The 13,216-nt window shown below is 35.4% G+C and overlaps 1 pseudogene; it reads left to right on the plus strand.

Moving 5' to 3' along the window:
• The first annotated feature begins 8,548 nt into the window (after window positions 1-8,548).
• On the plus strand, window positions 8,549-9,379 carry LOC101441201 (olfactory receptor 51F2-like; annotated as a pseudogene).
• Window positions 9,380-13,216: the final 3,837 nt, after the last annotated feature.

Genomic DNA, 13,216 nt, shown 5'->3' on the forward strand with positions numbered 1-13,216 from the left:
GTTATTTTTTACCTTTCCCTTTATTACTTATTTTTCTTGGACTCCAGGTGAAGATAACATCTCAAAAACCCTAGGGAATTATATTCCAACTCAAGTCCAATAACACGCCTGTGCATTTTACCTGTATGATTAGGCCTTGACTACAGTGAGGCTAAATGAATGGGAGGTGGAGAAAGGATGTCAATCTCCAGACTATCTGTTCTTGCTTCATACTAAACCCAGACTAGCCCACCAATTCCTGAACCCTGTCCAATGGTTCCACTCTTAAAAGTTCACTAATGCAAAGAGTCTGGATTATCAGTTTACATTATAATTTAAACTCTCTCCCACTCATTTTTGTAAGTTTTGACAAAATATATAATAGCCTCTACCCATCACTGCAACATCTTTCAGGATAATTCCAATGTGCTGAAAATGCCACCACATTGCACCTATTTTTTTTTTTTTAAAGATACTTAGGTTGTGAAAATCTCACATAAAAAATATAGGGGATTCCCATATGCCTTACTCCCCACACCTTCCACATTTTCCCACATTAACAAAATACTTCTTTGGTGTTGTTGAACACATTGCAATTGAGTAATACATTTTGCAGCATTGCAATAAGCATGGATTAACATTTACATTGTAGTTTGCACTGTATCCCAACCAATTCTGTAGGTTATGGCAAGATGTATAATGACCTGTACCTTTCATTGCAATGTCATTCAGGATAATTTCCAAGTCCCCAAAATGCCCCCATAATATACCTTTTTTTCCTTCTTCCTGCCCTCAGAACCTCCAGTGACCACTATCTCCACATAAATGGTATAATTTCTTCCATTGTTAGAATCACAATAAATCTATAGTAGAATACTAGTCTACTTTAGTTCATAGTTCATTCCCCAATCCTGAGGATTCTGGGATAGTGATGTCTACTCCACCTCTAATTGTGAGGGGGCTGCAATCCTTTAGGACTGATGAATGGGATTATCTTGCTTGCACTTGTAAACTCTTGGTTCCTTGGTATGGAGGCTGTCCATCATCATGTCCTTGTTAGTTTTCTTAAGTGAGACCAATGAACTGGAGAGTAAGTATCGCAATTTTGTTGAGATTTTGGGCCCAACTGGCACATGAACAGCCAAAAGATTTAAGTCTCTTGGATATACACCTACCAATTGTAGTACTAATTATAGGTTTAAACAGAAAAACAGAAGAGCCATGTGTAAGGAAACCAAAACTGAGTCCAACTCTGTCACCCTGGGAGCATAAATTCCAAAGTAGGCTCTATTTGCAAGGCACCAAACTCCTGAGATATCTGCCATGACTATAGTGTCTGGATGATGATGACAATGACTAAAGTATACTAAGTTCTTATTATTTAAGAGGCAGTGCATGCTGTAATTTACAGGGTGTTTTGAGTTCCTATGTGTGACAATTTAAAGCTTTTCTGAATCTCAGAAGACATCATGATCTTAGAACAAATCTATTCCTTTGTGTGTGGGCTCTTTGATTGCATTAGATTAAGTTAAGAGAACTTTTGGGAAGTAGATTTGGCTCAACAGATAGAGTGTCTGCCTACCACATGGGAGGTCCAAGGTTCAAACCCAGGGCCTCCTAACTGGTGTGATGAGCTGGCCCACATGCAGTACTGATGGGTGCAAGGAGTGCCGTGCCATGCAGGGGCATCCCCTGCATAGAGGAGCCCCATGCACAAGGAGTGCATCCTGTAAGGAAAGCCTCCCGATGTGAAAAACGTGCAGCCTGCCCAGGAGTGGCACTGAACACACGGAGAGCTGACACAGCAAGATGATGCAACAAAGAGACACAGATTCCTGGTGCCACTGACAAGAATACAAGCAGACATAGAAGAACACACAGTGAATGGACACAGAGAGCAGACAACTGAGGTAGGGGGTGGTGGGCAGGAAGGGAAGAGAAATTTTAAAAATCTTTAAAAAAAGTTAAGAGAACTTTCAATTTGATCACAATTGATTAAATTACTTTTTTACGGTCTTTGATTGGAATATGTCATTGAGGCATGACCCAGAGTGGGTTCCAGCCTTCTTTCTGAAGTCTCATCTAAGCAGAGAACTGAAAGCAGAAACATACAAAGACTGCTGCCATTTTGATCGTGCCATGTGAGAGAAAGGACTCCAGGATTGCTAAAAATAGATAGACAAACTCTGAGAGACTAAGGGAGAGGCCAGAGGCTAGAATCAGTGGAGCAGCCCAAAGCTAAAGATACAGTCCCTGAAATAGATGACTCATATGCTTGATTGAACCACAGCTGAGCTTAGGGAGAAAGTGAGCCTAGAGGAGAAAGCAGAGATCAGCTGCCATCTTGCTTTGTTATATGGCAGGAGTCCCATTTCACCCTCAGCTGCAAATTGGTGAGATGATATATCTGATGATGTGTTGATTTTTATATTTCCTTGGAATTGTAAGATTTCCCCTAACAAAATTCTGCTTATAAAAGCCAACCTCTTGTTTCGTCCCAGCAGCTTTAGCAAACTAAAACACTAAGTCTGCCATAACAAGGTACAACAAACTGTGTGAATTAAAACAATAGAAATAAATTTTCTCGCAGGTCTGGAAGTCAGAAATGCAAAACCAAGGTGTCAGCAGGGTCATGCTCCATCTCAAACTTGTGGGGGGAAATCTTTCTTTGCTTCCTCCTAGCTTCTAAAAGTTTGCGAGCAATCCTTGCCATTCCTTGGATTCCAACTTCAATCTCTACCTGCACTGTCACCTGGCCTTCTCCCGAATATACCCATGTTCAAATTCCCCAAATCTTAAAATTATACTGTGTATATTGGATTAAGGCCCACCCCAAACAAATCTGGTCTCATCTTAACTAATCACATCTTCAAAAACCCTATTTCCAAATACTTTCATACTCCAAGACTAAGCTTAGGACTTAAAATTATATTTTGGGGAGCATAGTACGTTGAATTATGTAGCTCAGTGTAAAAAAAACATACTCTTAATCTTAATCCATTCCTGTGCCTGTGAATTGACTGTAAATAGGACCATTTTAATTTAATTTTATTTATATATCAATGTCCTAAATTTGTCCATTAACACGTGATAACAGCTACAATAACAAAGATCTACCTTATTTCAATTTTTCCTTCAATATTAAGGGATTTGGGATGATGTCAACTTTGACTGATTTAGGTTGAGGAGGTGTTAGATATTATGGGGCAGAGGAAAGGAATTGTTTTGCATTGAAGATATTCCTTGTTTTGGGGATGGGACTAGATAATCATCATTTTGTTAATTGTCCAAGGCAAGTCCATAGAGGTGCAGAGGAGGAATTAACCACAACACTTCTCGGATTCAGGATTCAAACTACATATGAACATGCTGAAAAGATTTAAGTCTCTAAGAAATATATATAACAGGTAGATTAAAAATTATAGGTTCAAATAAAAGGAGTACAGGAATCATGATTAGGGGAATTATAAGTGATTATAACTATGTTATATTGGAGAAACATATTTTCATATATTCCCAGATAGGACCTTCAGAGAAAGTATTAATTTCATGAAGCTGTGAGGTTTACCTGTGTTGCCTGGTTGTCTGTAAAGTCCTTGGGAGCAGTTTTGTTTGAAGCTTTATTTACTACAGCTATTTGTGATACTCATCTGAGACTTGCATAAACATAACCATTGCAGTGGCCTACCAACATACTTTGAAATCTCTTCACCATAAAACTCTGTTTTATTTACTATTTTCCACTCTTGCTTAAGGTCATTTTTCCATATGTATTGCTGAGCAATGCTTGATAATAGCCCCTTGATGCCAGGGAGGCTCATCCCTGGGAATATGTCCCACATCTGAGCAGAGATTGTTTGGTTGCATAGTGAGGTTATTTGCAGCATTTAGCTTAGAGAGAGAAACCCACAAGTGAAGCTCAAGAGGTAATTCTTAGGCATTAATTACAATTAGGCTTAGATTCATTATCACAGGAAGAAGGTTGAAAGTGAAGCATTAAGATCAAGGACTTGTCTTATGGGTCTGTTTCCTCTTATTATTATTAAGCAAGGCTCATATATTCCAGAGTTAATTTACCATCTTATTTGAGAAATTAGAGAACTTGCCAAGGAGAGAAGTTTAATATTTTGTTAGCTACTGTCTATCTAAAAAACATAGCTATGACAACAATAACTCATTTATATTCCATAGAAGTATGCTTTAGGTACATTTTCCCCATATACCACCCCAATATCAACACCCTATACTAGTGATATAACTTTATTATACATCATGAAAGAATATTATTTTATTTGTATTATTATCCACTGTCCTTGGCCACCACGGAATTCACTGTATTATACAATCCCTCATTTTATCCTCTAGCTTCACTTCTAGAAATATATACAACCAAAACTTCCTTTTTAACTACATTCACATGCACACACTTCCCCACTGTTATTAACACTCACATTGCTGAGTCTCCATCACCTGCATCCAATTCCAAACCATTACAATTGACCTAATTTTAAATTCTGCACAAATTAAGCATTGGCTTAGCATTCTTTACTCCCATTCTATCTCCAAGTAACCTATCTTCCAGACTACCTCCATGAGAATGCTCACTATACTTAGTTTATATCCATGAGATCACACAATATTTGCCCTTTTGTGCCTATATTATTTCACTGAACATAAGGTCTTTGAGGTTCAACCATGTTGTTGCAGCATCAGTACTTCATTCCTACTTACAGCTATATAATATTTAATTGGATGTATGTACCACATTTTCTTTATCCATTCATCTCTTGATAGACATCTGGGTTGCTTCCATTTTTTTGGCATTTGTTTAATAATGCAGCTGTCAACATTGGTATTCATGGGTCTTTTCCTATCCCTTCTTTCAGCTCTTCTGGGTATATACCTAAATGTGGAACTGCTGGATCTTATGGCAATTCTATGCTTAGCTTCTTGAGTAACTGCCAAACTGTCCTCCTACAGTGGCTGAACCTCTCTACAATTCCACCAGCTGTTAATGAGTTTTCCTTTTTTCTACATTCTGTCCAACACTTGTAGTTTTTTGTTTTTGTTTTTTTAATTTTGTTTTGTTTTTAATAGCAGTCTAGTAGGTGTGAAATGATATCTCATTTTAATTTTGATTTGCATTTCCCTAGTGATACTGAACATCTTTTCATGTGCTTTTTAATCAGTCGTATTTCCTTTCTGAAAAAATGTCTAAGTCTCTTGCCTATTTTTTTAATTGGGTTTTGTCTTTTTACTAATGAGTTGTAGAATTTCTTTATGTATATAGATATTAAACCCTTATTGTTATGTAGCTTCCAAATATTTTCTCCCATTAAATAGGCTGCCTTTTCACTTTCTTGACAAACTCCTTTGAAGCACAAATGTTTAATTTTGAGGTCAGTTTGTCTATTTTTTCTCTTGTTCCTCATGCTTTAGGTGTAAAGTTTATGAAACCATTCCTACCCATGATCTCTTAGATGCTTCCTGACATTATCTTCAAAGAGTTTTATGGTTAAATAAGACTTTATGAAAATGTTATTTTTAGTTGGAGTGTGGCCCAATTGAATGAACTTCGGCTTTCTTCTGATTATGGAGTCCTTATAAAGACTTCACCATGGGGTGAAGCAGAAGCTGGAATTTAACAAAAATCAGAAGAATGAGAGGACACTGACATACATTGACATGTAATAAAGAGATGAGGACTTGGATTAACTGGCAGCCAACACCAGAATGTCACAGTCTTCGGGAAAAAAGTTTTCCCATGCTGGTGCCTCAGTTTTGGAAATTCCTTAGCCATAAAATGTGAGCCAGTAAATTACCAATGTTTTACCAAACCCTTTGTGTGGTATTTGTTTTAGTAGATGGGAAATGACAACAGTGGGACATATTTCCACCCATAGCACTGTCATTATCACACATTCAGATATGTTCAACCACTCAATTTTGCATATGGTTTTCCCTTTTTCTTTTAATGCAATACTTTAAGATCTCAGGCTTCTATTTGTTGTTGTTTTTTCCATGTTCCCTAGTGCAAAGAAGATCTCTTCAGACATTTATCTTTATTAAATTATGCATGTTGCTCGCTCATGGCTCTTGTCTCAACAAGCATGATTATGTTGATTAAACAGTAGTTGATCCAATTTCAAGTTTCTGGAATCCTACAGTTACATTAAGGTAGCACCCATGCCTAATGATGCTATCTAGGTCTCATTCTCTTTGATGTCATAGAGTAAATTAAAACCAAAATTCTCAAAATGAGCTGCTGCCAAATTTTATTCTGTTTCCTAGACTACTGCAAAGATTTACTTAGGTGAACATTTACTTCAAAATTCTCTACCCATGGAAATCCTTGGACCAACATCTGTGGCTTTTTCTTGACATGAGATATGTTGGATAAGAAAAATGCCCTGGGACACCTTTACATTTGTGTCCTACAGGAAAAATGATGACTGCTGCCCACTTTTTCTTGGTAGAAATTCTGGATTCCTGATGACAGATTGTGGAAATGGTATTTAGTGCTTCCACATCTTTTGACAACAATCCATCTCCATTTACCTTATTTAGGAGCAATTAATTACCATAAAATTCTGGATTTAAAACTGATAAATGAATTAATTTTAACATAAGTCTTCCTTGAATCTTTTCCTTTTTTCTGATGATTTAATAGAAAATTTGGAGACACAGTTTTAGTTAAGCTAACTCAAACACTTTAAATTAGAAGTCTGTTTTTTAAGTCTTAAAATGGAAACTCTGATCACAATATAGGATATGATTTAGAAAAGGTTGCAATAGAGAAAGAAATTGGTGATCTAGAGGTGGAAAGTGAGAGTACATTCAGATTTCTGGTTTGGTAATCTGATCTATAGAGCTACCACTAATCAAAATGAAGAAAATGGAAGTAGATTATTCATGGCAGGTGAAAGGAAAACTGAATCCAGGGACTTTAATATAAAGCATGAACTGACTTTGTATTCAAGTGAAGATATCAAAGAGTTGTATATATGGATCTATTATGTAAGAGATTGCTCTGTGATAAAGATAAATAGTTTAGAGTAAGAAAATAAATAAATAAGAACTGTTGCCCATGGAATGCCTATAGAGACGAGAATATGTATAAAAAGATTCAATGTTTGGAGAAATAGTCAAAACTAATTTTCAGAATTCATAAATAAGATATGCATTCAAGTAAGATAATGAAAATTGTATAAAAATGTGCCCACTTAAGAATGATCTTGGATACCATCTAAAGGAAAAATGGAAATCCTAAAGAAGTTTAAAATATATTCTGAGCAAGTGCATTATTATTAAAATATTATTTCCACAATGGATAAATTTGAGTTATAACATTAATGATATTCTTAAGAATTAACTTTTTTTTCAAAATAAGTTGCATTAATTTATTTGCATATCATACAATACCTATACAATCATGATATAAAATTGTTTCAGCAATGAAAAACAGAAACTTTAAATATTTAAGAGATTTATAAACATAGCTCATTCACATTTGTCTTATCTATTAATATATTTTTATTATTATTTGATGTAGAATTATCTTCTTATTGTGATCAATATTATTATCATTAGACAGTGTAGTCTAGTCATTACTTTTTAGTCTATGGGAGCCTGTAATTGATTTCCAGCTTCACCTCTTATAGTTTTTATTACAGTGGGAAATTTACTTCTACAAATTACATCTGCATAAATATTATCTCTTTCTTTGGTTTGATATGAAGATAAAATAATCTATGTAAAATACTTAGAACAATGCATACCACATTCTCTTTGTTGCACAATATTAAATATTCCAATAATCCTTTAAAAATTCAAAAGCTGGATTAAGAGTCAAGGAATTCAGGTTAAGAAGGAATAGTATTTGTCTCTGAATTGTTACCAAAATAGAGGTAAATTATACAATGCTAAAGAAGGCAGTACTGTAAGGTTACAAATTAAGAAGAATATAAAGCTTCAGACTCATGGGAACTGAAGCATCTTCCCTCTAGTAACACATGTGCTGAACAGGCCTTCTCTAGAGGGAATTCTTAGGTTTATATAATCCCTGAAAAGAGATGTTTCCCTGCTTTTTAAATAGGGGTAAATAAAAATTTCACTTAGTTTTAATAACTCTAAAATAGTTAAATAATTCTAAAATTCCAAGGCAAAGATGGTTGATTATTTTCTTAGGCCATGTCCTAATCATGGATAATAGAATATTTTGGCAAGTTCAAGTTAAACTTATATATATGTGTGTGTGTGTGTATAAGTTTATCTTGGATGTGGTTATTAGTGGCATGCAGATGTAAAGTTTCATGGAGCTATAACCTTAAGTTTTGTGCACTTTACTAAGCATATATTAAACTTCAGTTAAAATAATTTAGAATTTCAAATTTTAGAAATTCACAAGAGAATTCTGCTTTGGCAAACCATAATGTCCTTCTTCCATAACTCCACTTCCTTTCTTTTCCTGTTGACGGGATCCCTTGTCTCGAAAGGACCCATGCCTGGATCTCCATTCCCTTCTGCTGCCCTTTTTTAACTGCCCTCTCTAGAAATACCTTGATCCTCCATGTTGTCTACCACTGACACTGGCTTATGCATCTCTACAATGGTGATAGTGCTGGGAATATTCTGGCTCAATGCCCAGGAGATCAGCTTCAATGCCTGTTTATCACAGATGTTCTTCATTCACCTCTTTACAATCATGGAATCATTAGTGCTCTTGGCCATGACCTTTGATCATTTTGTGGCCATTTCTAACTCCTTCAGATATGCTACGATTCTAACTCATGCCAGGATTGCACAGATTGGTGTAGCAATCGTTACCAGGGCACCTTGATTCTGATACCACTAATCCTTCTCAAGCATCTGTCCTTCTGCTACAGCCACGTTCTTCACCACTCTTACTGTTTCCACCCTGATGTGATGAAGCTTTCATGTTCAGACATAAAGATCAATAGACATAGAGATCACTGCAATTATCTGTACTGCTGGAGTTGATTCCATCATTATCCTGCTCTCCTACATGCTGATCATTCAGTCAGTTCTCAGCATTGCATCCTCAGAGGAGAGGAAAAGGGCCTACAGCAATTGCATTTCTCATGTCACTGCTGAGACTATATTCTATATCCCTTTGATCAGCCTGTCTTTTGTTCACAGATTTGGAAAACATGCCCCACCCTATGTGACCATCCTTATCTGTAATATCTACTTCCTAATTGCTCCTGTGATGGACCCTATTATCTATAGTGTTAAAACAAAGCAGATTCAAAAAGCATTGAGTAAACTTTTATGTCCCAAGTTCCTTTTATGTCCCAAGTTCCCAAGTAATTTCAACAATTACTTCTTCCGTAGAACTTTTTCAAAGTCAGTTAAAACTTATCATAATTTGAACTTCTGACTTTTTTTACATAACATATATTACTTTTTTACATAACATATATTCCACAAGACTGTAAATTTCCCCCCAAAAAAATGTCTTAAGGAAACTGAAAATCAGAGGCATGTAAAGATATATGCATACTGATGTTGATAGCTGCATTATTAACAATTGCCAAAAGATGGACGCAAACCTAGTGCTTATCAACTGATGAATGGGTAAATAAAATATGGTATGTACATACAGTGGAATATTATTCAGCCATAAAAATGAATGAAGTACTGATGCATGTGACAACATGGATGAAACTTGAGGACATTATGCTCTATTAAATATGCCAGACACAAAAAGACAAATGACAAATATTGTATGATCTCACTGATACAAAGTAATTATAGTAAGGAAACTCATAGAGTTAGAATTTAGAATATAGGCTTCCAGAGGATAGGTATTATAGAATAGGGACTGGGAAGTTGATGCCCAATTTGTAAAGAATTTCTATTTAGGTTGATTGTAAAGGTTTGGAAATAGATAGTGGTGATGGTAGCTTGCTATTGTTAGTATAATTAACAACACTGATTATATAGATGAATGTGGTTAAAAGGGGAATCTTTAGGTCATTTATGTTACCACCCTAAAAATATTAAAAGCTAAAACAGGACTGTATAAAACAATGAACCCTATTGTAGATGATGGACTACGGTTAATAGTATAAATATAAAAGTGTTCTTTCATGAATTCTAACAAATACATGACACCAATACAAGGTTTTAATAATAGAGTGGCGTATAGGAAAAAATACACCTTATGTAAACTATTAATGAATGTCAATAGAACTATTTTAATAATTTTTCAGCACTTGTAACAAATGTAATTACTGTTAAAAAAATTTAGTATGATAGCAAAAAAGTTATCAATTGAAACAAACGTTCCACATGAATGCAAGCTGTTGGTGGTGGGGTGGTATATGGGAATCTTATATTTTATGCATAATTGTTCTGTATAACAAAAACATCTCTAATAATTTTTTTTTAATTAGTATGTAAGGAACTACTTTTTTTCCATCTCTCCAAATATTTATAAATCTTAAATGAGTGTTAAATAGAACAAAAATAACAGTAAGTGGAAAATAATTATATCTATCAAATATAAGTGTCTAAAAACTTAATACATATGCATTTATGTGACTATTTGGAGTCCATGAAATAGTGATAGTATAGAAATCATGAGGAAAAAGTCACATAAATCCTTGTCATTTTTAATAAATCACATGCATTTGTAACACTAGAGTTTAATATTTATGTAACAAACTATCAGTTTTCACTTCCATGGAGAAGTATTGATATGTAGAAAAATGGAACTTTAACAAATTTTGAATTCACACAGAATCAAATTCAGATCCTGCTTTTCCATTGTATTAAATAATTTTGGACTTCCTTATCTGAAAAAAAAGCAATCTCCGAAGTAGTATAATTTTTAAGTTAAGTAGGATAACTCATTTAAAGGACATAGTATATGGTTTGATACAGTGGGATCCTTTAAGGGCTAAATTTTTTTTCAAAATTAATATAGTTCTTTATTTTTCTTTTCTTGAATGTTACATTCAAAAGATATAAGAGGTTCCCATGTACTGCCCACCCCCCACACACATCCCACTCCTCCCACCTCAAAAACCTCATTCATCATTGTGGCACATTCATTGCTTTTGGTGAATACATTTTGAAGCATTGCTTTACAACATGAATAATAGTTTACATTGTAGTTTACACTCTCCCTCAGTATATTCAGTGGGTTATGGCAAGACATATTATGTCCAGCATCTGTTCCTGCAATATAATTTAGAACAACTCCAAGTTCTGAAAATACAAGGGCGAGATCTTAACTATCTTGTAAAGTGGCTGTAACTATTGCCATCCCAAATTTACCAATAAAGAACATCAGCAATATTCTAATGTGAGCCCTCTGATTCCAAAGTTTATGTTATTATTGCACTTTTCCTCACACTTCACCTCACCAAACCGATTGCTTAGCAACTCTACTTTAGAATCAGGTCTCAATCTGGACAATGTTACCTACCCAAATAAGTCTGTTGCCCTCTTTATCTGCTTTCATGCCATTTACATTTACCTTTACATTCTTTAATTCCCTATTAACTTGTGTGTTTCTCAGCAGACTCTGAGCATTTTAAGTTCAGGGATTTTGTCATGTTTAATGTTTAATTTCCTAAGCTGGGTACCCAGTAAATGCTCAAGATATATTTACTGAGTGACTGAATGAAAGCATCTGTACCCTTTGCAGTATTTGTGCTCAGATGAATTGACTGATTTGTCAAGTATTGTTGGGAACTCGCTTTTGTACTGTTTTTAGCTAGACCACATATTAGGTCACTGCTTCTTACAAGGAGCATGTTAAAAGCTCCGCAGGATAGCTTCCATTTGGCTTTAGATTTTCCCTCTGTATGGCAAACAGATCAAATGTAATTCCTCTTCAGTGCAGCAATATCTTAGCTATTTGAACACAACCATCTTTTAGTTTTATCTCCACCTGGCTGTCTATTAAACTTTATAATTTCAACATGATCTCTTTCATAATTAATATCAGTCCATGGAAAGAACTTTAATATTGCTACAAAAGTTTCCAATCCTAAGATTCTACCTGACTCTAAAAGTAAGAGATAAAACCATCACAGTTCTAGAAGAAAATACAGCAAAAATTTCTTTGTGATCTTTGATTAGGCATAGCATTCTTAGATATGACACCAAAAAACAAAAGTTACAAACTGAAAATTGATAAATTGGACGTAATTAAAATGAAAACCTTTGGTGCTCCAAAGGATACCATCAAGAAAGTGGAAAGACATCCCACATAATGGAAAAAGATGTTTGCAATTCGCATATCTTGAGTCTTTAAGAACACTTACAACTCAGCAATAAAAAGACAACACAACTGAAAAATTGACAAAGGACCTGAATAAACATTTCTCTAAAGAATATATAAAAATGGTCCAACAGTCACTCAGCATCATTAGCCATCATGGATATGCAATTCAAAACCTCAATATATCACTTTACACACACAAAGATAGCTATTAAAAAAGGACAGTGTTGGTGTGGATGTGGAATAATTGGAACCATCATAAATTGCTGATGGGAATGTAACATGGTACTGTTGCTTTGAGAGATAGCTGGCAGTTCTTATAAAAGTTAAACATAGAGTTGTCATGTGACATAAGCATATATTCAAGAGAAATGAAAACACATGTCCACAAAATATATATATAAATGTCCACAATACCATTCTGTATAATAGCCCAAAATAGAAACAACCTAAATGTCCATCATCTGATAAATGTGTAAATAAATATGATAGATCCATGCAATGGGACATTATTAAGTAATGGAAAACAATTATTCACTGATACATATTGGGAAAGAAATGAACCTTGAAAACATTATGCAGGGAAACGGACTTTGGCCCAGTGGTTAGGGCGTCCGTCTACCACATGGGAGGTCCGAGGTTCAAGCCCCGGGCCTCCTTGACCCGTGTGGAGCTGGCCCATGCGCAGTGCTGATGCGCGCAAGGAGTGCCGTGCCACACAGGGGTGTCCCCCGTGTAGGGGAGCCCCACGCGCAAGGAGTGCACCCGTAAGGAGAGCCGCCCAGCGCGAAGGAGGGAGCAGCCTGCCGAGGAATGGCGCCGCCCACACTTCCCTTGCCGCTGATGACAACAGAAGCGGACAAAGAAACAAGACGCAGCAAAGAGACACAGAAAACAGACAACCGGGGGAGGGGAGGGGAATTAAATAAATAAAAATAAATCTTAAAAAAAAAAACAACAAAAAACATTATGCAAAGCGAA

This window comes from Dasypus novemcinctus, chromosome 10 (genome assembly GCF_030445035.2).
Source record: "Dasypus novemcinctus isolate mDasNov1 chromosome 10, mDasNov1.1.hap2, whole genome shotgun sequence".
NCBI classification, from domain to species: Eukaryota; Metazoa; Chordata; class Mammalia; order Cingulata; family Dasypodidae; genus Dasypus; species Dasypus novemcinctus.